Source organism: Dipodomys spectabilis, unplaced genomic scaffold, assembly GCF_019054845.1.
Source record: "Dipodomys spectabilis isolate Male_0828 unplaced genomic scaffold, ASM1905484v1 ptg000260l, whole genome shotgun sequence".
NCBI lineage: Eukaryota > Metazoa > Chordata > Mammalia > Rodentia > Heteromyidae > Dipodomys > Dipodomys spectabilis.
The window spans coordinates 1,316,629-1,341,748 of record NW_024870937.1 but is presented as its reverse complement, the minus strand read 5'-3'; the positions used below and the strand labels follow the sequence as shown (position 1 = coordinate 1,341,748).

Below are 25,120 nucleotides of genomic sequence, written 5' to 3'. Positions count from 1 at the left end.
TAGCCTCTACAGCTTGAGCCATGGGTCCACTTCAGACTTTCTGGTGATTAATTGGAGATAAGAGTCTAATGGACTTTCCTGCTAGGGCTAGCTTTGAACCTTGATCCTCAGATCTCATCCTCCTGAGTAGCTATGATTACAGGCATGAGCTACTGGCACTCAGCAATAGCTGTATATTAAAAGCACACATATGCTTTTAATATATGCACAAATATGCACATATAGCAACCTATAACTATATTATAATCATCTTGTATACTCTTTAAAGAAACTTTCTTTTTCCTGATGTCATAATGAAATTTTCCTTTCTCATATTCACTATTACCTGAGAAAACTAGATTTGACTATTCTGATTAATTCAATCATTATGCGATTTTATTTTGCTTCTCATATTAGAATAATAACAGCTTGCTGAGTAGTTCTTTCTGATCTGTTTTGTTGTTGTTGTTGGTGGTGGTGGTTGTGGGGTTTGAACTCAGGGCCTGGACACTCCCTGAGTCTCTTTGAGCTCAAAGAAAGTGGTCTACCATTTGAGCCATGGTACCACTTCTGGCCTTTTCTGAGTATACTGGAGATAAGAGTCTTAACAGACTTTCCTGCCCAGGCTGGCTTCAAATGATTCTCAGATTTCAGCCTCCTCAGTAACCAGGATTACAGGCATGAGCCACTGACACCTGGTGGACCTGTTAGTTTTTGAGGACATCCTTTATCCTCCTGTAGAAAGAGTTCTGATACTCTAATCACAGAGTATAACATCCTGTCCTAACACATGAAGTCAAGTATTTATCTATAGTTCTGGATGCTTTGAGTGTGGCTAGAAAGCATCCTCTGTGTTTTATGGTGGCTGCGTGTGTCTATGCATGCTGCTGCTGCAGCAGCACAGCTGGGAAAAAGGTGGTTTTGTTTTTGGGATAGGGTACTCAGGCTTCCACAGATATGTCACCTAGGTGAGCCTTGAATTTGCAATCCAACTGCCTCAACTCAGACCTCTCAAGTACTGAAGCACTGCACCACCCCTCACACCCAGATCGAAAGAGTTTATTAAAAATAAACATATATATACCAGATTTTTGACAATTATATTAATTTTGATAATTAAAAATAAATTTAATACTATTTTGATAACATACTTTCATACTACCTCGATACTATGAATCAAGTTGCACAAGTATGTTCTGTAAACCTGGGCTTATTGGTACCTAGCACCAATATTCTCTAAGATGTGCTGTACAGAAACTGTGGGCTTTGTCCACTCAACTGCCCTTCCGTCTTCCTTTGTTAATTGGTATTCCAACAATTCTTCTGAGGGGATAGCCATATTCATTCTGCCATTCTGCCTAGACGCATATCTGAGATAAGGCTATTCTACCATCGCAGAATCTTGTTTCTCCAGTGACTAGACATTGACACACAACACTAGAATGAGTCCTTCCAGTGGCTGTCCTCACGTTGTCTGTTCCTGCCTATCTCCTATTACTCAGGAGCATATTGGATTCTGTCCTTCCCACATCCAATGCTTCACTTTTTCTTTAGATTCTATCATTTATTCTCTTATTTTGATTATTATTGTTTTTACTTCCCATAAGTTAACAAGAGTTCATTTCTGTCACTTGCCACCAAATAATTTTGAGTGATTACTCGTCTTTGTGGGTGGCACGTGGGTTGTCAGTAGTTTTATACTGTAACTGTGGCAGGTGATTGTAAAATTCATTTGTATGATGACATGATTTTCATTTAAAGATTTCAATCCATGACAAGGGGTGTGGGGAAAAACGTGGGTTGTTTTTATTCATAAAACGACTTGTCTTTTTTTAAAGCCCATTTTGTTTTTCTATTTGTCTTACATATCGATGCGTACAATTATTCCCAGAGTTATTTTTATGTGAAAAATGGCAGACTGCTCACAATTTGTCATTTTCAAAAATGGAGGACATGGACTTCTTAGAGCAGAAAGCTTGTCCTTTCACCTCATGGCTATTTGAGATTGCAGATCCTGTGTCTATGACACAATTTCCAGGGTGCTGTTTTAATAAGGGCAAAAGGCCAGACGTAGGTTTAGATTGCTTTCTTTAATGTCTTGGGATGGTGATTTATTCACAGACAATGGCTTTAGACCATTAAGTACTTGAACTTGCTTGATTTCAACTCCATGACTCCCTTCAGCAAGGAAGTCTGCGTTTTCCCCATCTGAAATGGTGTATTCATTATCTGAGTATAGTAAATGATGACTGACCATGAAGATGTTAGAGAAACAATAAATAACCATAGTGACTCCAGGAGTCACCATGAGTGTAAGTTGGAGTACCCTGTGCATGAGTCTTGGTAGGGATAGGGTATTCTATTCATTTATCCATATACGATTGTTGGTTTTCAAATTCCCTGATTTAATCTTCAGATTGTACATAGTGGGTGAGTCCACGTCATTGCTACTGTAGTGGCTTCTATTTGTTAGGTATAATGTGCCAGGTAGTTTACTAAGTGCTTTATAAAAAATATGTTTATTTTCATTAGAATCTTGGGTAGATTTTTATCATACCATTTGTAGACAGGAAACTGGGACTCAAAGTTCATTAATTTGATAAAGGTTTCCCTATCATATATTTTGATAAGTGAGAGGTGTCTTAATCTACCATATTTTATAGCTAATTCAAAGCATTTCTATTTTTCTGTACTAGCTGAGTGCTGTGAAAAGCTTAGATCTAGATTAAATTGGATGATGGTGGTTAGTGTGTGTGTGTGTATGTGTGTGTGTTTTATTACTGTGGCTTGAATTAAACTCGGGACCTTAAGCTCTTGCTCAGTTTTTTCATTCTAGGCTGTCACAATCATTTCAGCCATATTTCTAGTTCCAGATTTTTTTCTGGTTAATTGGAAATAAGTGTCTCTCAGATTTGTCTGCTTGGGCTAGCTTTGAACTGGCTTTGAATCCTCTAATCTCAGCCTTTAAAACAGCTAGGACTGTAGGTGAGAGGCACCAGCTGCCAAATATTTTTATTTCATTATTTATGAGCCAAACAGGAGAGATAAGACAAAAATAAACATAAGTTAAGAATTATAGTACTGGGGCTGCGAAGGTGGCTCAGTGGTAGAGCACTTGTCTTGCATGCCTGAGGACCTGGGTTCGATTCCTCAGCACCACATAAGCAAAAAAGAAAAAAGCCGGAAGTGGCGCTGTGGCTTAAGTGGTAGAGCGTTAGCCTTGAGCTGAAGAGCTGAGGGACAGCGCCTAGGCCCAGAGTTCAGGCCCCACAACCGGACCAAAAACAACAACAACAACAACAACAAAGAATTATAGTACTAAGAATCAGGTCATACATTTGTAAGAAATTCAACTTACTCTTCATGAACTTCATTATAATCATGTTAGAATCAGAAGGTATCATTTCTCTTGAATCCTCTCAATTTACTAAATGCCATAGGCCTTACAGTTTGTAAGGCTTTACACTCTAAAACACAGATGTTCTTATTGACCTAGAGCTCTTTCTACCATTTGACCATGTTTGGTCTTCCCAAGGGCCAGAGGAAAACCACCCAAATATATGCACTGATGACCTGAACATGATTTAAACAAGTACTATGCTATTTATGCAGGTGAGTGAACTCAACTTCTCCTCAGAAGAGAACTTCATTTGGCAAACCAAACAAAAGCCTTGCTAAATAATGGGATAAACCCAAGATGGGCCTACTTAGCCATTGTTCCTATTATTTTCACCCAAAACATTTTTTCTTCTATTCTTTTATCACAGCCAGCATCTATTATCTTTTCTAAGCCATAATGTGAAAACATATCTTGATTTCTCCTCTTTACTTTGTCAATCAATCATCAAATCTTCTAAAAAAATTTCATTTGTGGCACACGCTCATGCCTATAAACCTAGGTACTCAAGAGGATCCTATGGAGGATCAAGCCAGCCTGGGCAGAAAAAATTTCCAGACATTATCTCTGAAATAATTACCAAAAACTGAAGCTGGAGTCGTGATTTAAGGCTTTCTAGTTCCAGCTGAGCAAGCAAACCAAGCAAATGGGAGGTCCTCAGTACAAATCATAATACTGACAAAAAAAAGTGAATATATCATTTGAGGCCAGGTGCAATAACATACCTGTGAGTCTAGCTACTCCAGAGGTGGATATCTGTGAGTCTAGCTACTCCAGAGGTGGATATCAGAAAGTCACGGTTCAGGGCAGTCTGGGGAAATATTTTGTGAGATCACCCCTTCCCCCATCTCGACCAATAAGCTGGGTATGGGGTTAGGTACCTATCATGCCAGCTAAATGAGAAGCATAAATAGGAGGGTTGTGGTCCAGGCAAGCTCTGGGACAAATGTGAGACTCTATTTAAAACACAGTAATTTTAAAAAAGAAAGAAAGAAAAGGCAACAGGGAATAATAAAATCTTAAATTGTGCAAAAACTTCACAATCCCAGGCTGGGAAGGTATCTCAGTGGTAGAGTGCTTACTTTGCATGCCTGAGGCCTTGGGTTCGATTGCTCAGCATCCATAAACAGAAAAAGCTGGAAGTGGTGCTGTGGCTCAAGTGGTAGAGCACTAGCCTTGAGCTGAAGAGCTGAGGGACAGCACCCAGGCCCAGGGTTCAGGCCCCACGACTGGCAAAAAAAAAAAAAATTACAATCCTTGTTTAATGAAGCTGGCTGAAAAAAGCCAATTCATAATCTCTATCTGCTGATGTACAAAGCATATCAGGTGACAAAGGATATAAATTAAACAGAGTTCTGAAAGAAAAACAAACAAGTGAAAGCAAAAAGAGCTGCTCCTGCCTAATAAATTCAAGGCCCTGGTCCAAACTTCAGTATCAACAAATAAGAACAACGGCAACAAAAATTTTGAGTATGTCTTCCATTCTATTGGTGCTACCTTAGTTCACTTTACCATTATCTCTTTACCTCATTGATGGGATTACTACAGCAGATTCTAGAATCTGTATCCAAAAGGAAATTTATGTAATGTATACTTTATTTAGACATCTTATAGTCATAGGTATTGGAGGATGACTTATATTTCTAGAGGGGGTAGAGTAGAATAAGAAGAATATTCATGGATAAGAGCAGACTCAGGTGAGAGATCATCTATGAGAGAGGAATCTAGAGAGGGGTGGTATTTCAGTGCCAGGCTAAAATTGCTATGGAACTCTTTTTTTTTTTTTTGTCGGTCATGGGTCTTGAACTCTGGGCCTGAGTGCTGTCCTGAGCTCTTCAGCTCAAGCCAGCTCTCTACCTCTTGAGCCACAGCGCCACTTCTGGTTTTCTGGTGGTTAATTGGGAATAAGAGTCTCACAGACTTTCCTGCTGGGCTGGCTTTGAACTGCAATCCTCAGATCTCAGTCTCCTGAGTAGCTAGGATTACATGTGTGAACCACTGCACTGGCACCTGGCTATGGAACTCTTTGAGCCAAGGTCAAAATATTAAATTGTTAAGTGGGAAATGAAGCTGGCTTTAGACTCTGTGTAGAACAGATCAATGTATCACACTGCAGTGAATAGGTGACGGTATTGAAGGAACTATGGAAAGTAAGTAGTTATGAGGAGAACCGAGCAAGATAAAGTTAGAAGCTGGGGTTTGTGGGGCACTCCTATAACCCCAGCACTTGGGAAGCAAAGATGGGAAAATTGTGAATTCAAGGTTATCGTAGGCTGCATAGCAAGTTCAAGGCCAGCCTGCCCTTCATAAGTAAAACCTGTCGAAGAGAAAAATAAGGATAAATTAGAGAACTGAAATAGTTGCTTCCCCAACAATCACTATGCTATAAGTAGGATATATTTGTTGAATTGTACCCACAGACTAAGTCACCCTATTTTGGATTGTCCAAAGACAAAGGAAATACAAAATGCATGTCTTTATTGAAAAGGCAAGTTATACAGCTAGAAATAGCCAGAACAGGTGAGATATTTAAAAAGATAAAATGGAAGAAGGTCACTTTGTCAGAAAAAGACTTTGTCTGCAGAGAGATTGGCTACTGTAAGAGAAACTAAATGTGAGATGGAATCCACAAGGTAAGGTCTATGGATTCTACTAAATCACTGTGGGATTATGTTTTCCCAGAGTTTATTGTGTAGTGGACAGTGTCTTGGGGGACAGGCATAAACAGTGGATTGCCTATCAAGTAGCACACTTAGTCTGGGAGAGAAATGTTATGGGTCTCTCAGAGCCAGGATGAAAACAGTGTTTCATTGAAAACATTCTCAGTCTAAAGCTCACAGGGATCATGATTTCCAAATTGGTTTCAATTAAATATATTTTTCCCCTTCTAAGCAAACAACATACACCTGTAATCTCTTCTAACTATTGGCAGATCTGCGATGCTATGGCACCCCACACCTTCCCAGTGGCTGCAATTACACACATCAAGTTTCAGAATGGACGGCAAGGTAAGAGTCTAGAGGTAAAAGGCTACCACTTATGGTCCCCATGTTGCTCTCATGTATCACAGCCTTTTATTGTTGGGAGTTATTTAGAGACACAGTCACTGGCTAACAGAACCATCAGTTAGTTAACAACAGCAAAATATGAGGCTATTTCAAAATGGCATGGGGCATTTCAAGTTAAAGGGAGAGGGGTGCCAACTTTTTTTTTTTTCTCCCTTCAGTCTTGCCTTGTTAAAGAAGAATGCATTTGTTATCAAAGCCAGTTGGGTTAATGTGCTTTCGCCTCACACATATCTAGAAATCAAAGCTGCCTAGAAAGTTATTTGAGGGTATGTTCTCCCTTTGGAGACCATCTTACTGGAGTCATGCTAATAGGGATTTCATGTGTGTCACGAAAACAATATGGCCTTTATGTACATTGACTGGCAGGTCCTACTCAGAACATGGTATATGTTGGGAAAGCAAAACAGTCTCACTAGATAGATTTGGTTAAATTATTTATTTGTGTGGTTTTTATCCTCCCCATGAATCCATTACTTATCCCAGTCAGGGGAATAGAGGTAGCAGATGAAGAACCTATGTAACCCTCCTTTTCCCTCAGCCAGATAGTTTCCCAAATCAGCTAAATATAACTCCATTTATTGTCATGCTAAAACGTTCTATTTAGCTGTATTTAACTGGATATCATGATTCCACAGGCTGACCTTTGACTCCTGGGAAGTCGTTTTAAATTCAATACCCAGCAAAGGAAAATCCTCCCAATTCGTTGGCTGTGAAAGGTCACAAGTGAGATGTGTTTTGATGGTATCTGCATATGGTTTAATTCTCAGTAAACCTGAGCACTAACTGAGCCTCAATTGTCCTTTGTCTTGGGAATCTGAGTTCTAAGAAGCCTGGGAGAGCTGAGTGGGAGACACAGGGCTGATTGCTGGCACCGGGCAAGGGTATACAAAGGTACCAGATGAAAGTTGAGGTATATGGTGCTAAGTTAGGTCAACACTGCCTCCATTCTGAGTTGATGGGGAATTCAGACTAAAATATATAGTTTCTCTCCCCGTTTCATTTGATCTCTTTAAAAGGAACATTTCCCACTTTCTGGGAGGCAAAGAGGGCTTAGGTGAGGTTAGGGAAGGAACTAGAAGTGTGTGAACCAGTCAAGAGGAAATTGGAGTATCCTGGACATTTGGCTACTCCAAGGGTGGGAGTGTAAACTCTGTTTTAAGTTTGAATATTTCCCTTTTGAGACTTCTTCTTATTTTTTTTCTTTTAGGTTCCTTACTGTTACCTGCTAATTTTTTAACTGAAAGAAAAAAGTTAAATTGCATCAAAGAATCCCTTTTTTTAGACATTATGTTTTTAAGTAATGCTTGAGAGTTCCATCCGATATTGTGTGTGTGTGTGTGTGTGTGTGTGTGTGTGTGTGTGTATGAGAGAGAGAGAGAGAGAGAGAGAGAGAGAGAGACAGAGAGAGAGAGAGAGAGAGAAGGGTTCCTGCTGGGACTGGGGCTTGAGCTTGGGGTTTGGGCACTATCACTTAGCTTTGTTGCTCAAGGCTAGTGCTCTACTACGGGAGCCAAAGCTTCACTTCTTGTTTTTGGAGGCTAATTGGAGAGAAGAGTTCCATGACTTTCCTGTGGGGGCTGGATTTGAACTATAATCCTGAGATCTCAGCCTCTGAGTAGCAGCTATCACCTCCCATCAGAGACATTTGAATAAATAAACACATTGGTGGAAGATTCTAGGGTTTTGTAGGTTTTTCAGCTTTCTACTTCAGTGTTTTGGTAATTTATGGCATACTGTTCAAACCAAATCTCTGGTGCCTTTCTAACTTAGAAGCAAAGAGAGCAATTGGTCTACCCGCCTCATTTACATTCTTCTATCACACACATGCTTATTCTAATCCAGTGAATATTCACTGCACCATGTCACATTTCCATCACTTATTGAGCCTTCCAGAGTAAACGTTGAGTTAAGCCAGGATTTTCAGAAACAGGATTTGATGGTCAAAGCACAAAACACAGAAACCACCTGCTCTGTTTCCTTCTTTACCTTTAATGAGAGGCTATGAATGGTTGGTGGGTAGTTTCTGGATATTCATGTCAACCCCAGATTATAATATTCTCTGCCCAGCCTGAGAGTGGAACCTCTTTGGATGTTTATCTAACCCAGTGCATATGTTGGTTGCAAGAATATATTAAGATTTAAGTAGAAGGAAAAACCAGTTGTTTAAGGATACAGGTGGACCTGTTGCAACAATGAGAAGTACAAGTTGTCATGTCCAAAACGAGCTTTACAATGTCGGTGCGGGGGGGGGGGGGGGGGGGGGGAGGGGAAGGGGGAGGAAGGAGAAGGATTGGGATTGGGGGGGAGGGGGGAGGCTGGGAAGGGATGTGAAGGGTAAACAAAGGAGGAGGCTGCAATGCTTGGTAAGAAATGTACGCATTATCTTGCCCATGTAATTGTAACCCCTCTGTACAGTATGTTCACAAATAAAATAAAATTAAATTAAAAAGAAAAAAGATTTAAGTAGAAGAGCCCCTTATTGTTTTCTGGGTCAGAAACTCAGACTTAAGTACTATATAGCTGGTAATGATGATCAGCTATGCCACCAGTCATGACATCCATGGTACACATCACACCCCAACAAATAGCAGGCAGCTGTCAGTGCCAGCATACAAGAACAACCAGGAGATTTGCCCCTGCTTCCTGAAGACTTGTGCATGTCAACCATGTGCTCTCCAGAACATAGGTTTCACAAACCTTCAATTTTATATTGTTTTCTTTTTCACATAAGTCTCACATGGCTGCATTTGATTGGTAGATCCTTGGACTCAAGTACTTGTTTACTGTCTTCTACTTAAGAAGACAAGACTAACAAGGCAAAAAGATTTCCAAGTACAGCTAGGGCTCTCCAAAGGTGCTGAGCAATAGATGGTGTGACAGAAATCTACTATGTCCCGTCAGATATTAATATTCTAATCTTAGCTAATATATGTCTGGGTTATAATGTTTTCTGGTAACAAGGCAGAATGTGAAAACTTTTTGAGTAATTTGAGGCTTGGATCATTTCTTCTTTGACATCCTTCTCTAACAAAGGACCTTTTGCACTGACTCTTCAAAATTCATTTTGCCATGTACGAAAGACACCAAGGTTCTATTGATAGGGACCTGAATTAATGAGATGTATGCTTTGTTGGCAATTTCCACTTGGGAGTTCAACAATCCCATGATGGATTCTTCAGCTTCCAATAACTCTGAGCTTCATCTTCTAACTCTGAATCCAACGTCCTTGTTACTCTGCCTTACCTTTAAAGTCAATAGCTGGCAAAGTTATACTAGTATTGGCCTCAAGTTCTTATGAGAGAGTCTCTGATCTAACATAGCTTGATTTTTTGGTCCTCTGCTAATTCTGTCTTAACAACGGTCAGTATATCATGTTTAACAGAGATAGGCATAAAAATAGAGTTACCAATGTAGATTTTTCACATTAAAATATATTTATGTTGTCTTGTGATTTCTGACAAGCAATGTGGTCCTCAGAGATTAGAATCCTGTCTTAATCCTTATAGCATTGGACACAAAGGAAGCATGGAACTTATTTTGGTTGAGTGATGGGTAACTGGATGAAGGTGCTTAAAAATTTGTATTGTGGCATTGCAGATCCGTCATTCATTCTTTAAGCAAACATGGTTTTGGACAAGTTGCTTTTATGTGAAAAGCATTATAGCATGAAATTTAAAATAGGCCTAATACTACTACTAATTAGAGCCACATAACAATAACCAGCATGCAGTGTGTATTTACTGTGTGACAAGTACTGTGCTAACTGCTTCATGAGCCCTCAGTAAATTCTCTCAACTCTGTGAGTCAAGCTTGTTATTTCTATTCCCATTCATAAAGGGAAAGAGCTGGTCCACAGAAAGGCTGAGTAAAGGAAAACAAGTTGGGGATATGCTGTTTACACAGTAAAGTAAGGGAGGTTCAAGAGCCATCTGGAATGCCTTATATGTCACAGGGCCACCACATTGACAAGACTCACATTTCATTCAGAGTCTTTGAGGGCTAACTGGATACAGGTGGTGAATCAGGGCTTCCCTGGCAACCTTTCTTTAACCTGCATTTTAGCACTAGGGGACTCTGCTTTATCCATTCATCTATTCATTCAACAAATAGGAATCACACACCTGTGAGTTCCAGGAAGTACATCGCACTTAACACAGGTGTGGGGAGTTGGGAGAGGAGATGTAACTGAGGGGTGAAGATATTTCAGAGGAACATTTCCAACATTTCACCATTTAGTTTGGCATTTGCAGTAGGTGTTTGTGGGAATCCCCAGGAGGCTAACAAAGATTCTTTCATGTGGGTAGTTTTTAAAATATAATCTTGAATGAATGTTGCATTTCTTTCCCATGCCTTTTTTGGTATCTCCTAAATGATTTCTTGCATCTTGAAGATTATTTTTTTCTCTGTTTGTTAATGTGGAAACTTACACTATGTGTAATATAATACTTGCTAATCTAAATCAGCCTTGAACTTTTGGGGTAAACCATATTTTCACAGAGCTATTCAGGTTTATCTTCCTTCCTTCCTTCCTTTCTTCCTTCCTTCCTTCCTTCCTTTCTTCCTTCCTTCCTTCCTTCCTCTCTCCCTCTCTTTCTTTTTTTCTCTCTTCCTTTTTTTTCTCTCTTTCTCTTTCTTTCTTTCTTTCTTTCTTCCTTCCTTCCTTCCTTCCTTCCTTCCTTCCTTTCTTTCTTTCTTTCTTTCTTTCTTTCTTTCTTTCTTTCTTTCTTTCTTTCTTTCTTTCTTTCTTTCTTTCTTTCTTTCTTTCTCTTTCTCTCTCTCTCTTCCTTCCTTCCTTCCTTCCTTCCTTCCTTCCTTCCTTCCTTCCTTTCTTTCTTTCTTTCTTTCTTTCTTTCTTTCTTTCTTTCTTTCTTTCTTTCTTTCTTTCTTTCTTTCTTTCTTTCTTTCTTTCTTTCTCTCTCTTTCTTCCTTCCTTCTTTCCTTTATATTCATCACTCTTAATTAGTTGTATTTTTTAGGAATTTATGTTTCACCTAGGTGTTTAAATGTATTAAACACCTAGAGTTATGAACATTATTAATACATTGTGCTAAATTTATATGGTATCTGTGGTTATGGCTTCTTCATTCTTTTTTTTTAGGGGGGGGTGGTTGGTTGTGGGGCTGAACTCTGGGCCTGGGTATTGTCCCTAAACTCTTCAGATCAAGGTTAGCACTCTACCACTTGAGCCACAGCACCACCTCTGTTTTTTTGGTGTTTAATTAGAGATAAGAGTCTCACAGACTTTCCTGCCTGGGCTGGCTTTGAACTCTGATCCTCAGATCTTAGCCTCCTGAGTAGCCAGGATTATAGGCATGAGCCACTGGCGCCTGGCTGGCTTCTTCATTCTTAATATTATTTTTTCTGTTTTTTTTCTCCTTGATCATCACTGTAACACACTTCTTGATTTCATTAGTCTCTTCAATAACTGCTTGGGTTTTGCTTCATTATTTTTAATTCTATGATATATATGTTTAACTTAACATTTTTAAGCCTTTCTGTTTTTTTCCAACTATAAACATTTAAAGCTATAAATTTCCTCCTACTAAATGCTGTAGCTACATCTCTCACTTTTGACACATTGGTTTTCATACATAATTTAAAATATTATATAATAATCTAATTTCCATTATGATTTTTCTTGACATGAATTATCTTACAAACTTTCCAGTGAAATATTTATTTTTTCTTCCTTAAAAGCCATCTTTATTATATTGCGGGTTGAATATGTGGCCTACCAAGGGTTTTAGGATTTACCAGACTTTCTCCATAGCCTAATATATGGTTAATTTTTGTAAATAGCCTTTGTGGGTTTGACAAGTAGGTGGATGAAGTATTCTATAATGTGTTCTTTAGATCAGGCTTGTTATTTGTATTGTTCAAATCTATGTCTTTGCTGTTCTTTGTTTGCTTGATCTATCAATTATGAGAAGTGTGTTTAAGTGTATGAATATATACATTTCTCTGAAGTGTATCTCAATTTTGTATTCATGCATTTGAAGTTATAACTCCTACCCAAGAGCTTAGCATTGTTATATGCTTCTTGTGCATTGATATTTTTATTATTATGTAGTGACCATTCTTATTTCTAATAATACTTTTTACTTTAAAGTCTATTTTTGTATGATATCAATATTGCTCTTCCAGCTTTCTGTTGGTTCCTATTTGCTCAGAAGGAAATAGTTACAAATGATTAACAATCTTAGAGGTAGGGTGACCAGATGAAGGGGGAAATGTTATTTCCTTTATACCGTCTAGTATTTTTCCAAATTTTCTTTAATAAGTAAGACTTCTACTTTCACAATTAGGAAATTATTAAACATTTGATTTAGCTGGGCACCAATGGCTCATGCTTGTAATCCTAGCTAGACAGGAGGCTAAAATATGAGTGTTGAAGTTCAAAGCCAGCCTGGGCAGAAAAATCTGTGAGACTTCCATCTTTAATTAACCATCAAAAAGCTAGAAGTAGAGATGTAGCTTAAGTAACAGAGCACCATCCACAAGCAAAAAAGCTAAGTGACAGCACTCATGCCCTGAGTTCAAGCCCCAGTATTGGCACATATAAAAAAAAAAGATGGATTTAAAACTGATGAAGAGTCAACAGAAATTCTTTTTTATTTAGCTTCATATTTGGGGACCAGATTCTTCAATGCACATATCCAACTTAGTATGTCATACAAACAGCTTTTAGCACTGAAACTTTTATGAGGCTTTTCTCTATATGTCAAGAAAGAAAGCCAAGTAAAATGATGTTTTATTTCACCTTCTGAGTTACTTATTATCAGGGATGAGAAAGTGTAATTTCTTACCTCACTCTACCAGGCAGAATTAGAGACCCTCCTCAAGCTTTTCACAGTATTCTAAAAATAGGAGTCACATACTTTTCATTCTACTTTGTGGGCTCTGAGTTGCTTGGGTGGCAAGAACTTCTTTCTTGCTGGTGCAGACCTGGCTGTAAAACAACCAGTTCTGAGAGACAGGAAGGGTGGTGTGTGGAGGCAAAATTAAGCCTCAGGGCACTAGAGATGCCTGGGTCTCGTGGTTGGGTTCCCAGATTGGGCACATTTTGTCACCCTGTGTTCAGGAACAAAGAATGCAAATTGTATTAACTAGGGGGCCAGGTCAAGCCACTCTTTATACTAGGTGGAAACATCTGCACAAAACCATTCCTTATGGCAACTCTATAAGGGATATATTGTTGTCCTCATGGGACACTGCATGAATTAGCTTGCTCCAGTTATTCCAACTCCTCTAGTGTGTCCTCTGTCTACACAGGCCGTGTAAGTAAGAAATGGTATTTCCTACATGCTCTTACAACTGTTATTTTGGGTGCAGTTTTATTCCTTTTTAAATTTTAAATATTCTTTTTTTTTCTAATCTTACTTAACATTATTATTACTGTTGTTATTATTATTACTATGTAGTTGCACAAAGGGGTTACAATTCTATTGTTTTATCTCTTGTAACTTTCACTTGTATTAGTAAGAGGGTTGTACATTAAGACAAAAATTAAGCATGGAATATCTGTGTGTGTGTGTGTGTGTGTGTGTTAAATGTATTAGTCATGGTACTGAAGTTTGAACTCAGGGCTTGGGTGCTCTCCCTTAGGTTTTTACTCAAGGCTAATGCTCTACCACTTGAGTTGTACTTCCACATTTGGCTTTTTGTTACTTAATTGGATATTAAAAGTCTTATATACTTTCCTAACTGTGCTGGCTTCAAAATGCAATCTTCGGATCTTGGTTTTGTGAGTAGCTAGCGTTATAGGTGAGGCGAGGCATCTATTTTTTTGAGCAAGGAAGATGCTTGTAAGGTAAGTGGTTCTAAGGGGTTGGAAGTTGTGCTTGAAAACACAATCTGGGGCCTATCCATCCAGTCCTTCCAAAGATTTGGAAGCTCTTCAAACTCAGTAACAAAGTCCTTCCTATTTTAACTAGTTAAAGTGGATTTTGTTACCTGTAGTTATGCTCTGACAAATACACTCATTTTACAGAAAAAAAACTGCCTGCTCAAGAGCATAAGTATCGAAGCTGCATGGAAAGCCTCCAATGCTAAGTCAGGGGCAGTCACATAGCAGATTGATTCAGGGGTCTTGCTATAGAACCCCAGGGTTGAGATGATGTTAAGAAACCACATATGCAGATCTAAGATCTTGGTAACCTTTGATACTGTGACTTACATCACTGAATAAAGGATAGTGGACATAAGTTACTCCCCATAGAACGTATACCTACATTTTTCCCCCATGCAGTGCCTTCCTACTAAGTGTATTGCTTGCTCACTTATGTTCCTGCACTGATCTTGAGACCCCATGTACATTTGTTTGTTCCTTCAGCCATATCCATACTGCCCTGTGTGCTCTTTTACTACTCTTGGAATATTTTATTGGATCTTCAACACTTTTTGAGTATGAAAAGGAAAACTTATTTGCAAACTGACAAGTAGATAAATATTTAATTATAATGATCATATTCCTCATCTGTCTCAAACTAAACTGTCTATAGTAGATGTCTGTTCATCTTAGTCCATTGTTGCTTTGTTTATGGCTCTTTCTTTTTATTTTTTGGTTTATTTGTTTCCTTTTCTATTTCCATACTAGGAAATAATCTTCATATGATCAAAATCTAAGCCTATTTTGGTCAGGACCTACTGTAAGAGCACAAAATGGGCATACAAGTAAGTATTTAAAAATGTTTACTGAATGAATTGATGAATAGTAAGACAATGTTCAGACTTTCTATCTTAGCTTACAGTTCAAAACTTGACATATAGAGGGTGCTGAATTCTTTTAATTGAAAAATAAACTATAATATATATACATGACTAATATTCATGAATAAAAATTTAATTTTTGCAAAGGTATGAAAACTAGAAACTTTGGCTTCACTTACTATTTGGTCAGTAATTATTGGTAGAGTTCACATAAACCTAACTAAGAGGCAAACCTTTCCCAGGGTCCGTTTTAACAGAGATTATATCACATTTGTGTCTTAAATACATTTTATAGATGAATAAATGAGTGAACAAAGGAACATTCAATTCTGAAAATTAATATTATCCATAGGAAAGAAATTTAGTATAAGGTCATAAAGTAATTTCCACTACACTGCATAGAACAAAAGCACAGGACATTTTTCTACACTAAGCATTGTTTTCTAAATGGCTTTCTCTCTCTTGTCTACTCATGAAGAAAAAGAACCAATAACACTTTGTTTCTGTGTGTTTTTGGTACCTGTGAATAATGCCTATGTTCTATGCTCAGAGCTAAGACACAGACAGGAAGAGATACTGGCAGAAAGAGAGTAAAGAACCATAAAGAAAGCAAGGGAAAAAAATTCAGAAAGGAAATAAGAGATGTCAGGTAATGAGAGCAAGAAAACAAATGGAGGAAAAGGACGAAATAATAATGGAATTTTTGTAATGCTTTCCTGTCTATTGTAGAGATTCTCTGTTCTGTTCAACGTATGCATTATCTCTCAATCTTATTATTCCTATTGTGTAAATGAGCAGACTAGAGCTCAGAAAGATCAATAATGGACTTGTCTAGCCACACACTGTTCCAAAGAGAGGCCAGGATCTGCCCTTAGGAGTGTGGTTCAAAGCCATGGTACGTTCATCTGGTGAAGAATGATTGACATATACCAGCAGCTTATCTCCCCTAGGGCATTTGTATTACAGATTGCCAATCACCCACTCCAGTTAGAATATTTAGATATCTCCACTTACTCTATCTTTATTTATCTGTTATTACACACACACAGCCAGAAAAAGAAACAAATGAAAATTCTTGTGTACACGTTGACCAAAATCTTCTGGAATAAATACTTAAGAGAACAGAGGCATAATAGATGACAAATGGGGCCACATTCCCAAGTGCCATCATTTTAGAAGTAAAGCAAAACCTCTCACTCTAGCCTCACCTCCCACATATAGTGAATAAACAAAGAAATACAGACCAAAAAAGCAACAGGAAAATAACAACAACAACAAAAAAGTTGAGAAGCCATGAAAATACTTTCTGAATGTCCATTCCCCAAAGGGTTGAGGTCAGGCATATGGTTCTATTCACTAAACCTTAGACAAAGGACTCAATGCCCTGATCATTATTGTTGCTTAAATTAAAGCACAATCAAAAAAGTGTAATGGAATATTAATTTCAGTTACTGCAGCTAATTGAAAACATAGCAAGAGCTGTGACTATGGAAAATGGAGCGAGAACACTCAGATGCACGTCCAAGTTGGGCGGTAGCATATTTTCAAGAAATGGCCATGATCTCTAGAGTTGGCTTGGGACAAAAAGGCAAAATAACTTTTAGATATTGATGGATCTAAAAAATGCAAATTTAATTGGAAAACGGTTGTTTTTTTTATTCACATCAATAAATCACAGAAGTATATAATCTCTGTTAAGTCAAGAGCTAAAGTTTCTTCTTTTTTTTTCTTTTTTTGTGCCAGTCCTAGGGTTTAAACTCAGCCTGGACCCCATTTCTGAGCTTCTTTTTGCTTAAGGCTAGCACGCTATCACTTGAGCCACAGTATCACTTCTGGCTCTCTCTGAGTCTTTTTCCTGCCTGGGCTGGCTTCAACCTACAATCCTCAGATCTCAGCCTCCTGAGTAGCTAGGATTACAGGTTTGAGCCATTGGTACCAGTCTAAAGACTTGAATCTTGTCTTTAAAGCCCAGATCCTAGCTTTAAGAAAACATTCCTCAATAATAGTTGAATGAATGAGAGAGTTAGTGCTGAAGACCTTTGGTTACTCTAATAAATAAGAATGCTTTCTGTCCTGTACAACTGGCCCATTGTCAGTGAAAGTGAAGATCAGCAAGATTTAGGAGGGATGAAAAGATCTACTTTGGCTTGGTTCATAAGTCTGAGAGAGCAAAATATATACAGGGTATTTTTTTCTGTTTTGTTCATTGCTATATACTGAGCATCTAGAACAGTACTTGACACATATTGGGTATTCAATAAATGATTTTATTTTTGGTGCCAGTACTGTGGCTTGAAGTTAAGGCCTTACATTTTCATTTGGCTTTTTTGCCTAAACTAACAGTCTACTACTTGATCCTTACTCCACTTCCACAGTTTTGCTAGTTAATTGGAGGTAAGAGTCTCTCAAATTTGTTTACCTAGGCTGGCTTTGAACAGGGATCCTCAGATCTCAGCTTCCTGAATAACTAGGATTATAAGCATAAGCCATTAATGCCTAGTTTTCAAGAAATGTTTGTTGAATCAAGGAATAAATGGTTAATATGGAGTTGAAAAGAGAATGAGTATGACAAAGGAGACAAAATAACTCAGAACTTTACAGTGCAAAAAACTTTTCTCTAGCACCAGGTATACTCTTCTTTAAGAAAATAAAAGATTCTTTTCCTCAAATTAGTTTACTCTGCCTGTTGGATTAACACTAGGGACTATGGTAATGCTTTCAAAGGCAACTCAGGAAAAGTTGCTTTAGAATAATAAAGATGCATGAGGACATGTTAAGGTGATAAAGATCAATATGCCTTTAAAGAAAATTTGTGTTAAATTTTTGGACTTTTTCCTCTCTCCCTCTATTTCCTGTTTCTACCTGTTGATTCTTTTTTTTTCTTTTTTTAAGAAGAGGCTTATTCTACTTACTTTTCTTCTAGAAATGATACTTTACTGATTATCAAAGGCCATGTTTAAGTAGCACGGGGCCACTTCCTGTGATGAAGGTCCTCAGCCTGTGTCTGAATGCCATCGTTCACAGCATAATGCAGGGAGACGCTGGCAAAAAACAAGCTGGATGCACTTTAGCAGGACTAATTTGTATGGGGTTAAAAGACATGTCATCAATATTCAATAGTTACCCTATATGGCATTTGATTTTTTTCTGTGTGAAGTGACTGTGTGTGGTATCCTGTGTGTCTGGGTGGTATTTTTTTTTCTTTTTGGCCTTTTCAAACAAGTATGTATATGCTGTTTGTTGTCTTCTCCTTTTGTTATGCACTTATGCATCAATTTACGGGGGCGGGGAGTAAGACTGTTGAAACAACATTTATTTTCATTTGGGGATGTATGCCAGTCTCTAAATTCATTTTGAATTCAGTTCCAAGTGATGGAAAGTTGGTGAAATTTTGCATGGAGCCACAAATTTGAAAAATGGTCACAAACTTTACTATCCCTTTATTGTTTCATGATCATACATGGGAGACAGTTGTATACTTCTTGAAAACATCTCTTTGAATTGAATTCCCAGAACCCTGGTGTAGTTGGAGGCAACCATTTTTCAGAGTAAGGAAATTTTCAATGGGCTTTTGCATTTTGTTCTCCACACCTCCCCCAACCGCCCCCCCCCCCAACAACTGTATGAATATGATTTTTTTCCATCACTGGGTGAAGCTCTCGGGTGTGAGTGCCCACAATGGGGCTCTCTTTAGCAACCAGGAGGAGGGGGCAAGTCACAAGGGCAAGCAAGAAAGCCAACGGGAACATAGTTGATGAATGCAGAACTGACAGTAGACTTTTTGACAGGAAAAAGTTGACCATGCAAGTTAAAGCTGGCCCCAGGCACCAATAACTTACTGAAGTGACATTTATTTGGCTGTAACCTAAGGTCTTGCTGAACTTGCTAGTACAACAGAGGTAATCTTTCTGGAAGAATGAATTACAATAGCGGTTTACAGTAACTTTATTTGATCTTTCCATTAGTTAGAATGACCATAAGTTCCCTTGGTACTCTAAGTTTCAACTTTCTGCTGTAACTTTGAAACTGTAATGGGAATTCTTCATCTCTCAAAAGATTTTTTTTCTCAGTATGTTTACAATATGTCTTACCCACAGTAGAGCAGATGATAAATGATAAATGTAACTGAGGTGAAAGTAAAGTAAAGCACCTTGCTGAAGGTCATACAGCAATGTGATCTGCGTCGACTTCCATGTGAGTAGCCTGAGCAGTAATTAAGCATGGTAAAGCTAGGCAACGGAGGCTCATGCTTGTAATCATAGCTACTTAGCAGACTCAGATCTGAGGATCCTAGTTTGAAGCCATCCTGGGCAGAGAAGTCTGTGAGATTCTTATCTTCAATTAATCAGCAAAAACCTGGAACTGGAGCTGTGGTTCAAGTGGTAGAATGCCAGCCTTGAGCAAAAATGTTAAGTGAGAGCCCAAGGACCAGAATTCAAGTCCCAGTATCAGCATGTGCACACATAAAAAGCCTAATAAGATTAAGAAAGCCCAAATTAGGAAAGTATATATATATATAATATTATATATAATATATATGTTATATATAATATTATATATAATATATGTAATATATATGTTATATATATATATGTTATATATATATATATCCTTGTCAGTTGTGGGGCTTGAACTCTGGGCCTGGGTACTGTCCCTCAGCTCTTCAGTTCAAGGCAAGAGCTCTACTACTTGAGCAACAGTGCCACTTCTGGTTTTCTGGTAGTTAATTGGAGATAAAAGTCTCACAGATTTTCCTGCCTGGGATGCACTTGAACCACAATCCTCAGATCCCAGCCTCCTGAGTAGCTAGGATTACAGGCATGAGCTACCAGTACCAGTGCCTGGCTTGGAAAAGAATTTTAAGAAGGATTTTAATGCATGCGTGTCATGAGAATAAGAACATTGAATTTTTTTGTAAAAAATTCACTTTTATCTTGTTTTATTCCCTTGAGAATGATATTAGTGGACATTGAATCATTTTATAGCTGAAAGGTTAAACTTTATTTACAATATGCTAATCCTCAATATTTTCTTAGAACAGAGCAGTCTTTCCTTTTTTTTTTTTTTTTTTGCTGGTCATGGGAACTGAACTTTGGGTGCTGTCCTTCAGCTCTTCAGCTCAAGGCTAGTACCCTACCACTCGAGCCACAGCACCACTTCCAGCTTTTTCTGCTTATGTGGTGCTGAGGAATCGAACCCATGGCATCATGCATACAAGGCAAGCATTCTAGCACTGAGCCACCTTCCCAGCCCCAGAGCAGTCTTTTAAGGAGAGGGATGAAGATTTAGCTTAAGATATAATGGAGGGCTGGGAAGATGGCTCAGTGGTAGAGCGTTTGCCTTGCATGCATGAGGCCCTGGGTTTGATTCCTCAGCACCACATAAGCAAAAAGAAAAAAGCTGGAAGTGGCGCTGTGGCTCAAGTGGTAGAGCGCTAGCCTTGAGCTGAAGAGCTGAGGGACAGCACCCAGGCCCAGAGTTCAGGTCCCACAACCGGACCCCCCCCCAAAAAAAAGATATAATGGAACGTGGAACATTTTATCTTCCAAGACACAAGTACTTCTCTTTGCACAACTTCCAAATTCTAAACAACTTTTATTCTGGGTTGGCAAATATGGCCACTGCACCAGGATAAATAGCTGTGTCATCTGCCAGCTACAATGAAGGTATCTGGTATGATGGTGAGCTGAGGATCCTGTGTTTCATCTGCCTTCTATTTCTGGTGCATTCTTACAATGTTGCAGTTCTAATTTAGGATCTCTTAAAGTAGGAAGAGAGAAGGGAGAAGTAGGGCTGGAACTATGTGGACAGTTAGTCAGGGAGACCTGGAGGCTTCTTTCATTACTCATCATTTTCATCCCTTAACATACCAATAGAACTAATCATGAAAAAGAAGCAATCCATCTATTTTCTATGCTGCTCATTCATTGTGTCTTCCTCTGTTTTCCTCTTCACCTTGAGACTTACATCAGTCACTTTCTTCCCTTGGCCTGACTTCTCCCTCCATTTTGCTTCTGAAACCATTCTCACCGAGTCTCATCATGACACAACTGCAAACCCAAGTGGACCTTGTTTAAGTTCTCATCTTAGGTTTCATGCTATTGATCTCCTTATTCTTGTTGTGAGCGTGTATATGTGCTTCCATATACTCTAGAACTACTCAGAGCCTCGCACACTTGCTTAACTTTTTTGCTCAGGAATGGTGCTCTACTATTTGAGCCACACCTCCACTTCCAGCTTCTTGCTAGTTAACTGGAGATAAGACACTCATGGATTTGTCTGCCCAGGTAGGCTTTGAACTTGCATGCTCAGATCTCAGCCTTCTGAGTAGTTAGGATCTGTAGACACAAGCCACCAGTGCCTTGTTCCTCCTATTCTTAAAGTTTTTGGTTTCCATTATTCCTTCTGGACTTGCTGCCATCCTTATTTTATGACTTTCTCTTCCTTTCCATGTTTGTGTTCTCCAGTTGTCTCTGATCCTTTTGCTTTTGCTATTCATCCTCCATTGTCTTCAGTGCTTTATCAGAGCTCTGTATCCATAATTTGTAATTGTCTTATGGAAACATTTTATGTTTGATTGTAGATACCATAAGTTTTGCTGAATTTCACTTGATAGGCTGAATTACACTAGATAAGCTGAATTCATCGTTTCTCCTTCAAAACCAGTTTTCCCATTATATTCCTGGTTCTACTTAATATTTCAATGTTATGATTTGAATATAAAGGAGTCCCCAAAAAGTTAACCTGTTGAAGGCTTGGTCTCCAGCTGCTGACACTATCAACAGGTGATGTGATCATGAGAGCACTAACTTCATCAATGAGCTGTTCCATTGATGAGTTCATACCACAGGGCTATTAAGTGGTGAGGCTCTGGTTGCAGGAAGTAGGTCATGGAGGGCATGTGTTTGAAGGGTGCATATTGTCTCTTGCCTTTTTAGTCTCTCTGCTTCCTTGTTGCTGAGAGGTGAACATGTCCTTCTACCATGATTTTTTGCCTTGGAATAGGCCTAACAGGAATGGAACCAGAATTGTTACTGTTATCTATAGAATAACAATTTAAAATAGTACTATGCTTATTGTGTGCCAGATGCTATTATCCTTGCTTTGCATATACCAGCTTATTTAATTCTCATTATAATTATATAATTATAATCTCATTGTGAGATGGGCTGCAATTGCTATTATACTTTCTCTTCCATTTTGTAGCTAGAGAAATAGAGGAATTTAAAGGGTAAATTATTTGCCCTGTGAGGGCCCAGTCAGTATGAGTTCAGAGTCCATGCTCTTAGTTGGCCTTTATTGTAAGGACTGCATTCAAGGTCCTGACTAATTTGATCCCTGGTGACCACATTGCTTCATTTCAACCTACCATAAACCTGCTTTCCCTAGATCATTTGTTGTAATCACCAACAGCTCATCAAACTCTTTTTATTTTTGCACATACTATTCCAGGAAAATAGATGTTCCCTTCTTATATGCACACATACATTTTACTTGGTTGATAAACTCCTATTATCTTTAAGAATTTAGCTAACGTTTCACTTTCTTTGAGGTTACTCTGTTCACCTTCAACTCTCAGGCACACTTCTCTATCAGAACTCTCTAACATGGTGTACTTAATTGTCATGTTTGCAACATTCAAAATGATATCTTGCATGCATAATTGACCACCAAGTTATAATTACTAAGTAGAGGAGTATTAAAAATGACAGTGAATATCCTTAATTTGGGTTGAGAAAATTTCAGTTTTCTGAACATTTAGAACAAGACAATGATAGGATCAGAACTGATGCCCATTGGGGATTAATCTAGCTGCAGGATAAAATGTTGATGGGGCTTAAAATAACTCAGATGATGTAATAAGGGTTTGATGTATGGTGACTGCAGTGGGAAGACAGAGGAGGAGTGACTTAAAAGAGACTGTTCCAGCTGAATCCACCAGATCCTTGTTACTCATTCATTCCATTCTATAGGGCTCTGTCCTTGTTCCAAAATGTCAGTAATGAGCAAAACACAATTTCCATCCTCAAGGAGGTTCAAGTCTAGAGAAGAAAGACACAATGAATAGGTAGACAATGAAAGAACTTATTAGTTACAAAAATTGTTATGGGGAAAATATAAACAGGCTGATGTAACGGAATTTTTGGACCATCTAATAAGGTAATATATTAGCTAGGTGATAAAAAGTCACCCATGAATGCTCTATTTGTAGAGAGTTCCAGGAGGAAATAAGCACAAAAGTCCTGGGAGAAAAACAAATATATTAGGTTTGAGAAGCAAAAACAGGCCAGTGTAGTTAAATAATGGTGAAGCAGGAAAGGTGTAGAGGAGTATAAAGTCAGAGGTTACACAGTGAGATCTACACCTTGGAAAGGAGCTTGAATTGTCTTCTATGCAAGATGGTAATTTATTGGTCATGGAGAAAGATGAAATACTCACAACTCTGTGACATTGAATGTAATCACTCAAGTGAGGAAGTCGAGAAGAAATTAGTTTGATGAGGAAAGAGGGTATTAGTTTGAGGAATTAGTTGATGATTCTATGTCAGAAATATATGTTTAGTCTCTTAAAGATGTAAATAGATGGGCTGGGATGTAGTCAGTGGCAAAGCACTTGCCTAGCAAGTGCAACATCCTGGGTTCGATCCCCAGTACCAAAAAAGAAAAAAAGACAAAAAAAAAGATGTAAATAGATGCAGGCAAAGACAAAGCTTTGAGGAAGCAGAAGTAGTGGCAGAAAGAGCTAGGAAAGCTGGCTGTGTTCTCACACACAGAGATAGAGTCTGCTATGGTTTGAATGTATCCCCAGTGTTCATCTGTTGGGAGTTCAATCCTGAGGTAGCAATGTTGAGAAGTGGGGCCTTTGAGAGGTGTTTGGGGCATCAGACTACCACCTTCCTAAATAGATGATCAATGTCATTATCTCAGGATTGGGGTCCAAAAGTAAAACGCTGAGATAATTGCTCTCTGACTCTGTTACTGTTTCTGTCTTTCATGCAACCAAACACAGACACACACAGACGCACACAGACACAGACACACAGACACAGACACACAGACACAGACACAGACACACACACACACACACACACACACACACACACACACACACACATTGTGCCCTTCTTCTTTCTACCATGGGATGATACAAGTTCTTGCCAGAAGTAGGTTGATTCATCTCAGGCTTCCCAGTATCCAGAAGTATAAGACATAAATATCCATTTTTTTAATATTATTCAACCTCAGTGTACTGTTACAGTAGGAAAAAGAAAAGCAGACTGAGACAAGGCCATTGGTAGAAGAGATAGAAAATATGACTAGAAGGGATAGTGGATTTGGCATCAAGGCTAGCTGGGGTCAGGTAACAGCACATGGACCTTAAAGAAAGGGGAACTGCCAAGCTGTGGCTAACTGATCAAGAGCAGGATAGGTAGACCTGTGGAACTTAAGCTAGCTGTAGTGTAGCATCTAGCTAGACAGCCTAAGGCCTAGGTCCAGTTGGTCAAGCACCAGAACAAAAAGTTTATATTGACCAACCTGCCTCTGAAGGTCAGAGAGTCAGCTCTCCCGTATGAGGTTATGTTGAAGGAAGTCCAGGGGTGATTCTCAAGGATGAAGAGTGTTTAACATAGCCACTGTGGCCCCCTGTGAAATTAGTCAACAAGGGATGTGTAAAACTAATCTAAGGATCAGTGAGAGCTCAGCTGAGGTTGGAAAGCATTGCTTTATGGTGGCCCAGTTTCCATGGTTTCTTTTCTTATGCAGTTTGGGAGAGAGCAGAGAAAACCAATTATTATCTACAATAAGTCTAGGGTAAGAAATAGTAGCTTGATGTTAGAGGCTACTATAGATTTTTTTCCCCTAGTACTACAATATTATTTGGAATTTTCTGAGGTTGAAAAAAAAAAAGAGGAACATGTAGGTCAGAATAACATTTGTTATTCCCTATATTTAAAAAATAGATGATT

General features: G+C 38.6%; 1 long non-coding RNA gene across 1 annotated transcript; it reads left to right on the top strand.

The window, feature by feature from the left end:
* The first annotated feature begins 509 nt into the window (after positions 1 to 509).
* LOC122125093 lies at positions 510 to 23,815 on the top strand. The gene is made up of 5 exons (XR_006150722.1): positions 510 to 521; positions 5,688 to 5,695; positions 19,555 to 19,561; positions 23,492 to 23,497; positions 23,736 to 23,815. It is a non-coding gene; the product is annotated as an uncharacterized LOC122125093 (long non-coding RNA).
* The last annotated feature ends 1,305 nt before the right edge of the window (positions 23,816 to 25,120 follow it).